Raw genomic sequence first — 12549 nt, 5'->3', positions numbered from 1 at the left:
GACATGGCATGGTTTTTGAGTCACACACCACACATGGTGCCATTGTTAATTTGACCGCTGCGATTAGAACTATTGAGTCCAGATCATGCATGTTCTGCCAGGGTAACACCGTCACCATCATGTTTTTGTTTTTGCCCGTGTTGTTACGGCCGTCTCTAGGGAGGCGTTCAGGGTAGTTCGCCTCACTTCGAGCACAAGTAGGTAGCAGATAGACCACATAAGCATGGCATCGAGGGAAATTACTATTCCACCGGTGAAGTGGCCGTCTGCTTTGACTGTCGACGGACAGCTCATGACACCATCATGGCGTTCAGTACAAGATTTTCGTTAAACAGGCGCTCTTTTATGTGGCACGTCAGAGTATTGAAGACATGTGAAGATACAAGGTGCAACAACTAGTCACACAAAATGCAACCAGACATAAACGCCTACCCGCAATAATAGAACGAGACATATTACACAGCTAGTCACCCAACAGTGGTTGCTTCTTGGATAGTTCACACATTACACAGCTAGCAAATCCTTCCACAATAGAAATGACGAAAGAAAGCCATGTTGTTTTCACTCAATCGTTGCTTCAGTCAATTTGGTCTTTAACCTCTAATACTTTTTTTTGCCATTCCCACTCAATCGTTCCTTCAGTTACAACTTACAACGTGGCATGGTAGTTTTGACTCGCACTATCTGGCCGGTTAGCTCGCCCCCCAGATCGATCTTGACTTTGATGTGAAGAAGGTATGGGCCCGGATCATGCATACTCTGTGAAGTCAACATGGTCGCGGTCATATTTCTTGTTGTTGCCACCGTCGTCCTTGTTGACGTCTCCATTGAGTCCGTCGAGGTAGTTCGCCCGGGCCTCGAGCGCGAGCAGCTGGCACAAAAGCCACATGAGGGTGGCTTCCATGGCCAGCAGGGCGCCACCGCCAAAGTGGCCATCCGTCGTGACTGTCGACCGGCATCTTATGGTGCCATCATAAGCTAGCCTCAGCACCAGGTAGTTGACAACGTGAGTCTGCCTGATAGTCGCACCATACAGCATCGCCAACGCGGAAGCCGACACCAGCCTGCATGTAGCCATGGTTAATCCATACGACCTAGTAGCCGTGAGGCTGGTACAACACAAGTGACGTACTCAGCGACGAGGAAGAAGACGACGAGGCTGGTGCTCCGGAACAAAGCTAGAAGAGGAACTGCAGCAGCTGGCTGCTGGTTAGTATTGTTTGTAGCGTTGGGGTAGAAGACAGCAAGGTGGCCGGCGAGAATGGTCAGTAGCAGCGACACCACGGACAGACCACCCATGGTGGAGGTGAGGTTAGGGAACCGGCACCTAGCATAACCATCTCCGATGATCGTACCGCTACTACTGAAAAATGGCTGCAGTTGAATCAAAAAACAATATGTGCAAATGCATGTCAGCAACTAAGCTTAAGTAATGGGGGTAATTAACAAGTGGTTCGATAATAGGGATTGGTCAACGTACATTTCTATCCTCGGCGAGGATGCCGAAAACGATGGTCTCCGCACCAAAGAAGCAGAGAAGAAGAGTGGGCTTCCACCAACCTGCAGAAGCAGCCATACCAAATTACAGGCAGCTGCTGCTTCTCTGTAGTGGTGATGGTGTATGTGGGTCGTCTTCCCGGCTCATGGCGTATAGTATTGAGATATTTGCTTTGCTGCTACTCCCTCCGTCCCGAAATAAGTATGTCAAGTTTGTACTATCTTTAGTACAAAGTTGTACTAAGGTTAAGACATTTATTTTGGGATGGAGGGAGTACTAAATAATATTTTAGTTGTTTACTATGTTGCTTTGTTTAGCTCATGGCGGATAGTATTGAGATCTTTGCTTCGTTTTGCTTTGCTGCTAGTAACTATTTCGGTTTCATTCGGCGCCTGGTTATGATTACTATGTTGCTTCCTTTTCTATGTGACGGGCAAATCAATGAACATTACCTATGTATGACAAAATATCAAGGAACATTGCACATATTATATGCGGCTTCTAATTTTCTTTTCTTTAAAGAGAGAAAAAGTAAACTATGATGACAATTATATTATTCACTATGTTTTTTCTTACGATTTTTACTCGAGCTCTTTTAGGGTGATTGGTGAGTTACATCTCGTAATTTCATGTAATTCCATCTCCAATTTTTCCTGACCGTCAGATATGGGAAATTAGTTAAGAATTATTTTTTTTGTCAAAAGGATAGAATAGTAAAGTTCAGGAGAATAAGCTCCCCCGTCCCCCACGCACATCGTTGTGTTTCTCGTCGCATAGCCGCCGCCGCCACCCTTTTCGCTGTTCCGATCGAGAGATCCCGCGGCGGCCCCGACCAAGGGCAAGCACCAGCGGCCGCCTCCCTGGTTTCGACCTGCTCCTGCCACCAAGGTTCCGGGGATCCGCTGCGGTGCGCCGGCCAGCCGAAGCCCCCCCCCCCCCCCCCCCCCCCCCGCCCCACTGTAGCGCCTCCCTCTGTCAAGCAGCCGGCGACGCCCATCAACGCCGGCGAGCAATCCACGGACAGGTAACTGTCCCCCCTACCCCCCCCCCCCCCCCCCCCCGCGCCCGCGTGGAATCAAACTGCTGCAAAACTGTATTTGAGCAGCCGGCCACCTTACGTAGTGCATCTGGGAATCCTGATTTAGTTTGCATGGTTCTGCACCTGCAGATTCTAGGTGATTTTTAAACTATTTGTGTGATTCATTTTCACATTTAGTATCCTGACGACAAAATTATTTGCTGCATTCCAGACTATGTCGAACTAAATACAGTACAACGCTTTGAAATGTATGTTCAGTTATATTCAGATTTTGTTAAGCTATGTTCACTAAATTTTCAAGCATGTGAGAGATGTCGTTCGCGGCATCCTTAAGTTGCTTCAGCCACAGAAGCATGGACTTATGCTTGATAGACTCCCTCTCAGCGTCGCGGAGCACAACGTCCACTGACTCCAGCGTCATCTTCATGTTCTCCAGATCGGATTGTTCATCATATTCCTATGCAGCTTGATCTCGCCTGAAATGGTAGAATTCAAGTGTCCTATTGCCACCTTGATGACTGCCGAGGCGAGCATGCCCCTGAGTGCCTATTGACATGGCTAGTGACTGTCGAGTTGGGCTGTGTGCTGAATAGTAGATTCGTCATTGAAGCTCCGGCCCTTATCAATCTAACAAAGCATTGGAAGCAAAAATAAAATAAAATCGAATCAGCAAGTGCAGAATCAGTCATGACCTATTTTACATAATACAGATATCACAGACTTGCAAAATCTTAGACAAAAGGGAGTTGCCCACCGAGAGCGGCGATGTAGCGGACGAGCTCGCCTGCTCCCGCCACTTGTACCAATCGAATAAAGACATGTTGGACTGGGCATTGAATGCGAGCGTAGATGGCAGGAGCAGCATGTGTAACCTGGAACAGTGGTATACTTTGAGGGCGTCGTTTGATGTGACGATGCCGTCACGGCACTCCGTCCACATGTTCCCACGGTACAGGATGGGAGAACTTTTTTTTGACAGCAACAGGATGGGAGAACTGGTGCAGAACGATTGGGGACGTTCTATCCCGTCACACAAAACGGTGAGTTTGCAATCGATAAGCATATATGGCACCGCGGCTCCACCCCCACCCCACCTAACGCGTGTATAGTATAGAAAAAAAAGTATCCCTTGGACGACCGCAAGAGGCAGCCATGGCGACGGCGGAGGCGGGGGGCGATGGCTTCGAGTTTCTGTCAGATCCTGTTGACAGGTACCTTCCATATCTCCGTCTCGTGCATCGTACTGCTGCCCGCTGTGACTCGCCGCGTGAACTTCATACTCTGCTCCCTTCTTTGCCATAGGTTCCCCCTGCCGGATCTTGGCGGCGGCGAGTCCATGCTCGACGCTGAACCCACCCGAACTCTGGTGTGCACAACCGCCTAGTCCACCATTGGTGATGTAGGCGATGCGGCGCTGACAGTCCAAGTAGACCTAAACAACACTTGCGAGGGGCTGAGTTTGTCGGCGCTGAACTATGAGGAATCAACGGGCAAAGATGATCCTCAAGCCCCGGGCTGGACGTAGAGGTACATGGCTTATATGATGCTCTCGATGTATTAGTCGTTCATTTATCCCTTAATTTTGAGTAGTCTGACATAAAATGTGTACTAAAGCATAACAATACACCAGCTGTTTCATGCTGAAACAAGTTCCTAATGTCTGCAAGATTTCTTAATTTTCTCTTGGATGTTCATATTCATACAAAAACATATTATGCTCTTTGTGTATATGATATGTCTAGAAACTTCTGCACAATCTGAGAGTGATCCTTTATGTTCTAGCATCTTGAATTTACTATTAGCTGATCAGATTGTTCAGGTTTTGAAGTCTATTGTTCTTATCAGGTTTCTGTTGTATGTATCTGTCACGCCCCTATCTGGATCGAGGAGACCAGAGTAGGCAGATGAGAGAAAGGGGATGAGGATGGCGTGAGGAAGGGGGTGAGTGAGAGAGAAACTGGGAGAGATATTTAGTTTACTCAAATAACAGCCTGTCCAATACAACGCTCACGCGGGGGTTAAGTACCCCTCGACCCAGCTGGCTCACGCACCGGCCACACACACACTTACAGCTGGCGCACGCACTCACGCTTGGCACAGCCAACTGGCAGTCACGCGGTGGTGCCTTGCACTGTCGTGGTGACATTCTCCCCTCCTTGAGAACGTACTTCTTCCTCAGTTGCGTCGTCTTCCCAGATGCTTGCTTGCGGGTAACGCCGGCGGAGCACGTCGTAATCCTCCCAGGTGATCGTCAGAGGAACTGTGTCCCAGGCCACTTGCAGTTGAACCACAGGTGCGTTGCCCTTCTTCATCATTCTGCGGTCCAGTATCTCCACTGGTATGGTCTCCTTAGTGGACAGATCAGTGGTGACCGGAAGTTTAGAGAACACCGGACTGTAGTTCGGGATGAAAGGCTTCAACTGCGAGACGTGAAACACGGGGTGGATTTTACTGCCAGCAGGGAGCTACAGTTTGTATGCTGGAGGTCCAACTCTGGCGATGACGGAGAAAGGGCCAAAGAACTTGAACCCCAGCTTCGGGCAGGGGCGGCTCGCCACAGACTTCTGTACATATGGTTGCAGTTTCAGAAGAACTTGCTCCCCGACCTGAAACGCCTGCTCTGTTCGATTCAGGTCCGCGAACTTCTTGTGCTTGACTTGCGCGCGTGCCAGATGTGCGCGCAGGTTTTCCTGATGCAAGTACCAGTCCCACTGCTCCCGGTCCGGCAAGGCTGGTTGGGATGCCGGCCAGGTGGCCATGCTCCCCTCGTTGGCTTCGACCCCGTACAACACTTTGAAGGGAGAGCAACCCAGCGAGGACTGAAAGGAGGAATTGTACCAGAATTCAGCAGCGGGAAGCCAACGGCGCCATTGCTTGGGAGTGTCGTGAACGGCACAGCGCAAGTACATCTCCGTGCACTGATTGACACACTCACTTTGGCCATCCGTCTGGGGGTGGTACGCTATGGAGTAGAGGAGCTTGGTGCCTGCGCCGGCGAGCAGTTCGCGCCACAGCGCACTGGTGAAGATCTTGTCGCGGTCGCTGACGATGGATTTGGGGATGCCGTGGAGCTTGACGACGTTGTCCCAGAACACGCGCGCCACCTGTGTCGCCGTGAACGGGTGCCGCAAGGGCACGAAGTGAGCGAACTTGGTGAAGCGGTCAACAACCACCATGATTGTATCGTAACCTTCGGACTTGGGCAGTCCTTCGACGAAGTCCATGGTCAGCTCTTGCCAGGGTGCGGAGGGGATCGGCAGAGGTGCCAGTTTGCCCGCGGGCTTGCGAAGATCATGCTTGGCTTGCTGGCAAACCTGGCACTGGCGCACGAATTCGTCGACATCTTGTTTCAGTCCCTTCCACTCAAAAACTCTCTTGACTCAGTGGTAGGTGGCCGTTGCTCCGGAGTGGCTGCCCACGGTGCTGTCGTGCATCGCGCTGATGAGCTTAGTGCGCAGAGCGATGTTTGCGCCAATCCACAGCCGGCCCTGACGCCGAATGAGGCCCCGGTACAGCTCGTACTCGTCATCATCTGGGATGTGCAGTGCAAGCTGTTGCAGCCGTTCTTGCGCGTCCGGATCAGTGGCGTAGGAATTGGCCACCTCCTGTATCCACGCGGGCTGACACAGGGACAGAGCGTTGGCGCTGAAGTGGCTGCCCACGCGGGAGAGCGCGTCCGCAGCTCCATTGTCGATGCCGCGCTTGTACTGAAACTTGAACTGCAGCTCGACAAGCTTTGACATTGCACGGCGCTGGACGTCAGTCACCAGTTGTTGATCGCCCAGTGTGCACAAGCTCTTGTGGTCGGTGAGGATGGTGAACGGCCCGCGCTGCAGGTAGGAGCGCCATTTGTCCACCGCCATCATCACCGCCAGAAACTCCATCTCGTACGTTGAGAGTTTCTGGTTCTTCACTCCCAGCGCTTTGCTGTAGTAGGCGACCAGGTGGCCTTCTTGCACCAGCACGGCGCCAATGCCAGTGTCGCAGGCGTCCGTCTCGATCGAGAACGGCTTGTCGAAGTCTAGGAGGGCGAGCACCGGCGTGGTCACCATCGCCTGCTTGAGCGTGTCGAAGGCGCGCTGCGCGGATTCGGGCCACTCGAATCCTTTCTTGGTGAGCTGCAGTGTGAGGGGCTTGGCGATGATCCCATAGTGCGGCACAAACTTACGGTAGTAGCCGGTGAGCCCCAGGAACGCGCGCAGCTCGGTGGCATTGGTCGGAGTAGGCCACTGAGCCATGGCTTCTGTCTTCTCAGAGTCAGTCGCCACGCCCTGCTTGGAGATGACGTGGCCGAGGTAATCGATGTGATCTTGCGTGAATGAACACTTCGACATATTGGCGTATAACTGGTGCTCGCGGAGCAGGCTCAGCACGAGGCGAAGATGCTCCAAGTACTCTTCCCAGGTCTCACTGAAAATCGGAATGTCGTCAAGAAAAATGATGACAAACTTACGTGTATACTTGGCGAAGATCGCGTTCATCAAGCATTGAAAGGTTGCAGGCGCATTTGTCAGGCCGAACGGCATCACGCGGAACTGAAAATGCCCGTGGTGGGTTTTGAATGCAGTCTTGTGTTCGTCCTCTTCACGCATGCGGATTTGGTGATAGCCTGCCCGCAGATCGAGCTTGGAGAAGAAAGCAGCGCCGGCTAGTTCATCGAGGAGCTCGTCCACGATCGGCAACAGAAACTTGTTCTTCACTGTGATGTCGTTGAGGCGTCTGTAATCGACACAGAACCGCCATGTCCCGTCCTTTTTCTTCACCAGCAGCACCGGAGCAGCATATGGGCTGACCGAGTGTGTGATCACGCCGGCATCGAGCATTTCTTTCACTTGACGCTTGATTTCGTCTTTCTGGAGTGGCGAGTAACGGTACGGTCGTGTGTTTGTAGGTTGAGCTCCTTCTTCCAAAGTGACTGCGTGATCGTACTGCCTATGAGGAGGCAGACCGGTTGGTGTGGCGAAGACATCAGCAAACTCCTCCAATAAATCGCTGATCAGCGTATGCGATGGAATGCGCGACTTTGGTCTGGGAGGTTGCATTTCCACCATGGCCATAGCCCAGATATCATTGCCAGCTATCAGTTTGCAGAGCTCGGCCGGCTGAACGGCCGCGAGCATTGGTGTCGTCTTGGGTCGAACACCTTGCAGGGTGACCAACTCGCCGTCATGGAGGATGAGATGAACTTCTCTTGCCAGTGACAGGTCATCGGACTGTTTTTCTCCAACCAATCCATGCCAAGGATGTCGTGGTAGGCGCCGGTGTCGAGCTCGTACATCGGCGTCGAGAAGGTGTGGCCCTGCATCCACCACTTGAGCTCAGGGACTTGGCGAGAGCAGGTGAGGCGATCGCCGTTCGCCACACGCATGTCCAGGGTAGCGATTTCTTGTGTCTCTGCGCCGACACGCTCGACGAAGGATTTGTTGACGAAGTTGTGCGTGCTTCCGGAGTCTAGCAGTAGCAGCATCACCTGGTTGCCCACCAGTGCGTGGAGACGAATGGTGCTGTGCGCCTCTGAGCCGTCCAGCGCGTGCGCAGAGATGGTGCAGCACTCCGGAGGAGGGATGGCAGGCTCTGGAGCGTCGAGCAAGTCGAGAGCGTGCAAGGCGTCATCAGTGAGCACCTCGCCATACGCGCCGACCTAAATCGTGAGCAGCTGCGCCCGCGGATTGCAGCAGTGCTCACGGCTGTATCGATCGCCGCACTTGAAGCAGAGCCCGTTGGCGCGGCGAAATTCCTTGAGTTGACGCTCGCGCGCATAGTCGTCGGGCTGTTGGCGTGGCGCAGCGCCCGGGCGCGCTGGTGGCGCTGGAGGTGGGCGGCCTTGGGGTTGTGGTCGCGGCCGCGCTCGTGGCGTGTTCAGCTCCTCCTCTTGGATGCGGGCAAGGATCGACGCGCGCGTGATGCTGGTGGGGGCTTGGAGACGCACGGCCGCGCGCAGTTCGTCCTTGAGGCCCAGCAAGAACTGCGTGATGAAAAACTTGGTGGAGAGCGATGGGTCGAGCGCCAGGAGGTGGTACATGTGGCTGTCGAACTCCTGGCGGTATTCGCTGACGGTGCCGCTCTGCCGGAGTTGGAGAAGCTTGTGCATCTCCAGCTCGAACTCGTCGGCGCCGAATTCCTCGATGATCGCTGCGCAGAACGCCTCCCAGCCCAGGCCAGCATGTGTTTGACGAAATGCCTGCAGCCAGTGTGCGGCCTGGCCCTCGATGTACATCGTCGCCATGGTCACCCAGCTTGATGGCGGCACGCGGTAGAGGTCGAAGTAGGCGCGGCAGCGATCTAGCCAGAGGTACGGCGCCGTGCCGTCGAAGCGCGGAAGATCGTGCTTGGGCGGCTTGATGTAGTTGTCGTGGTGTCGGTGGAGTTGTGGCTCGTTCTGGAGCGGCGCCTGAAGCAGAGGCGGCCGCTGATCTGCGAGGCGTGGGGACGGTGGCGGTCCCTATTGTTGTTGGTGCACGGGTGGAGGGCGCAGAGGAGGCGGCGGGGGTGGAGGTGGTGACAGGTTGAGGACGGCGCCCGGTCCCGATCCGCGCGGCGACGGCGACCTCTCGAGCGCCTTGCGAGTCTCGTCAACGTCGGCCTGGGTGAGATCCACCTGCTTGGACAGCGCCCGCAGATCTTGCGCCACCTGCGCGCTGAAGGCGGCCTGCACCTCGAGTCGCTTTTCGTTGTAGGCCTTCTGCTCGTCGAGGCGCGAGAGAACGGTCTCCATGAGCGCCTTGAGCGTGCTGGTGTTGTCGTCCATGGCAGACAACAGCTGTCGCGTCTGAACCGATGGTTTGGACGGCGTCGTTGCTCCGCTCCGAGCCGATCCAACCCCGCCGGGGATTTTGGGCGATTTGCCGGAGCAGGTCGCACACGCGGCGGTGGATGTTACAGATCAAGGCCAAGAGGTTTGTGGAGGCAGCGGAGAAAAAATTTCGGCAGGATTCGGTGGCTCTGATTACCAAAATGTCACGCCCCGATCTAGATCGGGGAGACCAGAGTAGGCAGATGAGAGAAAGGGGATGAGGATGGCGTGAGGAAGGGGGTGAGCGAGAGAGAAACTGGGAGAGATATTTAGTTTACTCAAATAACAGCCTGTCCAATACAACGCTCACGCGGGGGTTAAGTACCCCTCGACCCAGCTGGCTCACGCACTGGCCACACACACACTTACAGCTGGCTCACGCACGCACTCACGCTTGGCACAGCCAACTGGCAGTCACGCGGTGGTGCCTTGCACTGCCGTGGTGACAGTATCTCTGCTCTCTACTTTGTTTCGCTTCCAATAAGTAGTAAGAAGTATACATTTTTTTCTTCTGATTTTGCATAGTGGTAATTATGTACGATTTTCAATATATGCATGATTCTTTCTCTAGATCAGATTGTTCAGGTTTTCCAGTCTATTATTCTTATTAGATTTCTGTTGTATGTGTCTCTGCTCTCAACTCTGTTTTGCTTCCAACAAGTAGCAAGTACTATAATTTTTTTTTATGATTTTGCACAGTGGTAATTATGTATGATTCTCAATATATGCATGATTCTTTATCTGGATTTTCTCCTCTTTTACTTGATACTTTTTTGAATGGTTTTACATTCATTATGTGAAGGAAAAAGTAAAAGGCTGCATAATGTTTGCAAATTATCTATCCTAATGTGCAAATGATGGAAATAGATTCCCGACATGACCCATCACCTTCATGTTTTGTCTCTTATTTCTTTTACATAATTATTCTTCAGTTTTCAGTAATGACTGATTGCCACTCAAGTTTCCATGCTCAACTCCTTGGTAGAGTGTATTCCCTCGAAAGATAGAAAATTAGTGTTGTGATTTTTGTGCCAGTTTATTTGGCGTGTTTAGTTGGCTCATGCTTTTAATGAGAATTTCATAGGTTTTTTCTCTGTTCTTTAAAGAATTTTTAGTGGTTCACTTAGTAGGAATCATGTTTTACACTGTCTTCCCTGTAGTTGTACAGTGCAAAGATTAGTCAGAAATGGTACTTGTATCAGCCCTAATCTAATTGTGTTTCACTTTTCTTACTAACAACTCCCGTCTGCAACCGTCAGAGAATACGGTGTCATCAACCGACGTGGCCGCGCCGAGGACTCCTTCCCTCGCCTCCTCCAGGAACTGCCCCATCAGCGGTGGCAAAAACTGCTCCTTGAACTTGGATGGACCGCCCGCCCAGCTGCACTGTGTTCTGCGCCACTTAGTTCCTGGCCAATCCTGAAGGCATCACAAGACATTCCGGAATCTGGTTAGAATACTTATTGCTTTAGTGAATCTGATAGCAAGATATACATAGTTGCTGTCAAATGTCAATGTATATTTCCTTTGGTCTTATTTCTATGTATATAGAAGTTCATGTTGCTTCTTCGCTCAATAGCTGATGGTTGGCTCTCCTATCTTATTGTCTAGCATACTTTGACCTGTGAATTATGTATATAGAAGTTCATGCTGCTTCTTAGCTCAGTAGCTGATGGCAGGCTCTTTTTAATAGGGAGGCTACTGAGAATTATGAAGATAGGTGTTCAAAAATGGCAAGTTTTTGTGGACACACATGTCTTTGTAACCTTAGAGCCTGCCGTGTAACATATTATTAATGCATCCTATAGATGCAGACCTCCCCAGTAATGAAAATGAACACACCACTAGAGTTACACGCTAGCGATATATACACTTGAGCGATGTTTGAGAAATTTGGCGAGGTCCTGTATGAAGCAGGGCAGTACTCAAAACCTATTTTTTCTGACGGTACCATCCAGAGAAACATGACAAGTGGTACAGGGTTTTGTACAAAGTTGAAGTTGTTGAGCAGGTCAAGGAACTCGCATGTTTTGGAGCACACATGATTGCTGTTCTACCACACGGTTATGGTAACAATACTAAGTGTGATGATCAAGTCTTTTGTTTCAAAGTCCCATTTTTTGAACAACAAAATTGACCATACCAACCTTTCTCTAATGCAGGTCCTTGATTTCCCCGGTATAGACCAGATACCAGTAAAGCACATTGGGAAACATTGGACAAAGGACACAAGAGTTGTACTGCCAGAGCACCTGGCTCATCTTCAGAAGGATAAAATTTCAGTGAACTCAATAACATTCAGATGCTCAAACCTATAGACCCATGCCCTTGAAGTTATAAGACTGGGAGATGCAAACACAAGTGCATATGAGTGTGCAATGGATCTCCTGAAGAAAGCAGTGGATAAGATGACACTTATACCCACTGTGCAGGATGGAATGGGGTTGGAAGACAGAATTCAGTCAAACAAGGGGAAGAATAAAGAGCTGACCGCAATGTGTGCACCTCCCAGCGGATGTGCAAGCGACACCGAAGGTAGTGCAATTGGTAATTTCGTGGGTCTAAAAAGGCTCCAGAACGAAAACGTAAGGCAGTTCGACCAACCAACAGCAGGGACAAGCCTACATATGATGATCGCGGTGCAAATAGCAAAAAGTACAAAAAGGCAGCAAATGCACAAGCTGCCGACCGGTGCGGTACAAGCAAGCGCACTCGCTTTGTAGTATATGTCGTGAGCCAGATTACAAGAGCACCAACTGTCCACAGAGAGGTGATCTTCCTCAAAAGGAAAGAAAAGAAGCTAAGTGCTGAAACGGTTGTGCTGCATGTTGTTGAAAATGCTACTTAAAAAGGAGATGTGCGGGTCACCTAATCATTCAACATTTTTATTTGTGTGTTGTTGATGGCTCCTTGGCTGTTTGCCGGAACATTGTGTTAAGTCTAATAATAGCTCTTAACAAGCATTGTGTGCTCTTATCTTCAGTATGTCTGGTTTGTATGCATGTTTATCATAATCTGTGAAAATTCAGTGACATATCATTTGGGGTGTGCATGTTCCCAGAGGTTTCAGTATTTTTTAATTGCAAGCCAATTTGGTCTAATTGCAGTTGAAAGCAAAAATTCAGTTGGTTTTCAATGTTGCCTTCTTGCAAATTTGCTTTCCATCAGGTTCCCCATATACAGGTGAAACATGGTGACAATCATTGAGGCGACTACGAT

The 12549-nt window shown here is 50.9% G+C and overlaps 1 long non-coding RNA gene across 1 annotated transcript; it reads left to right on the top strand.

The window, feature by feature from the left end:
- Positions 1–3608: 3608 nt before the first annotated feature.
- LOC120966336 (uncharacterized) lies at positions 3609–12341 on the top strand. The gene is made up of 4 exons (XR_012205816.1): positions 3609–3748; positions 3840–4064; positions 10590–11399; positions 11493–12341. It is a non-coding gene; the product is annotated as an uncharacterized lncRNA (long non-coding RNA).
- Positions 12342–12549: the final 208 nt, after the last annotated feature.

Source organism: Aegilops tauschii, chromosome 3, assembly GCF_002575655.3.
Source record: "Aegilops tauschii subsp. strangulata cultivar AL8/78 chromosome 3, Aet v6.0, whole genome shotgun sequence".
NCBI classification, from domain to species: domain Eukaryota; kingdom Viridiplantae; phylum Streptophyta; class Magnoliopsida; order Poales; family Poaceae; genus Aegilops; species Aegilops tauschii.
This window is presented reverse-complemented; position numbering and strand designations above follow the sequence as displayed.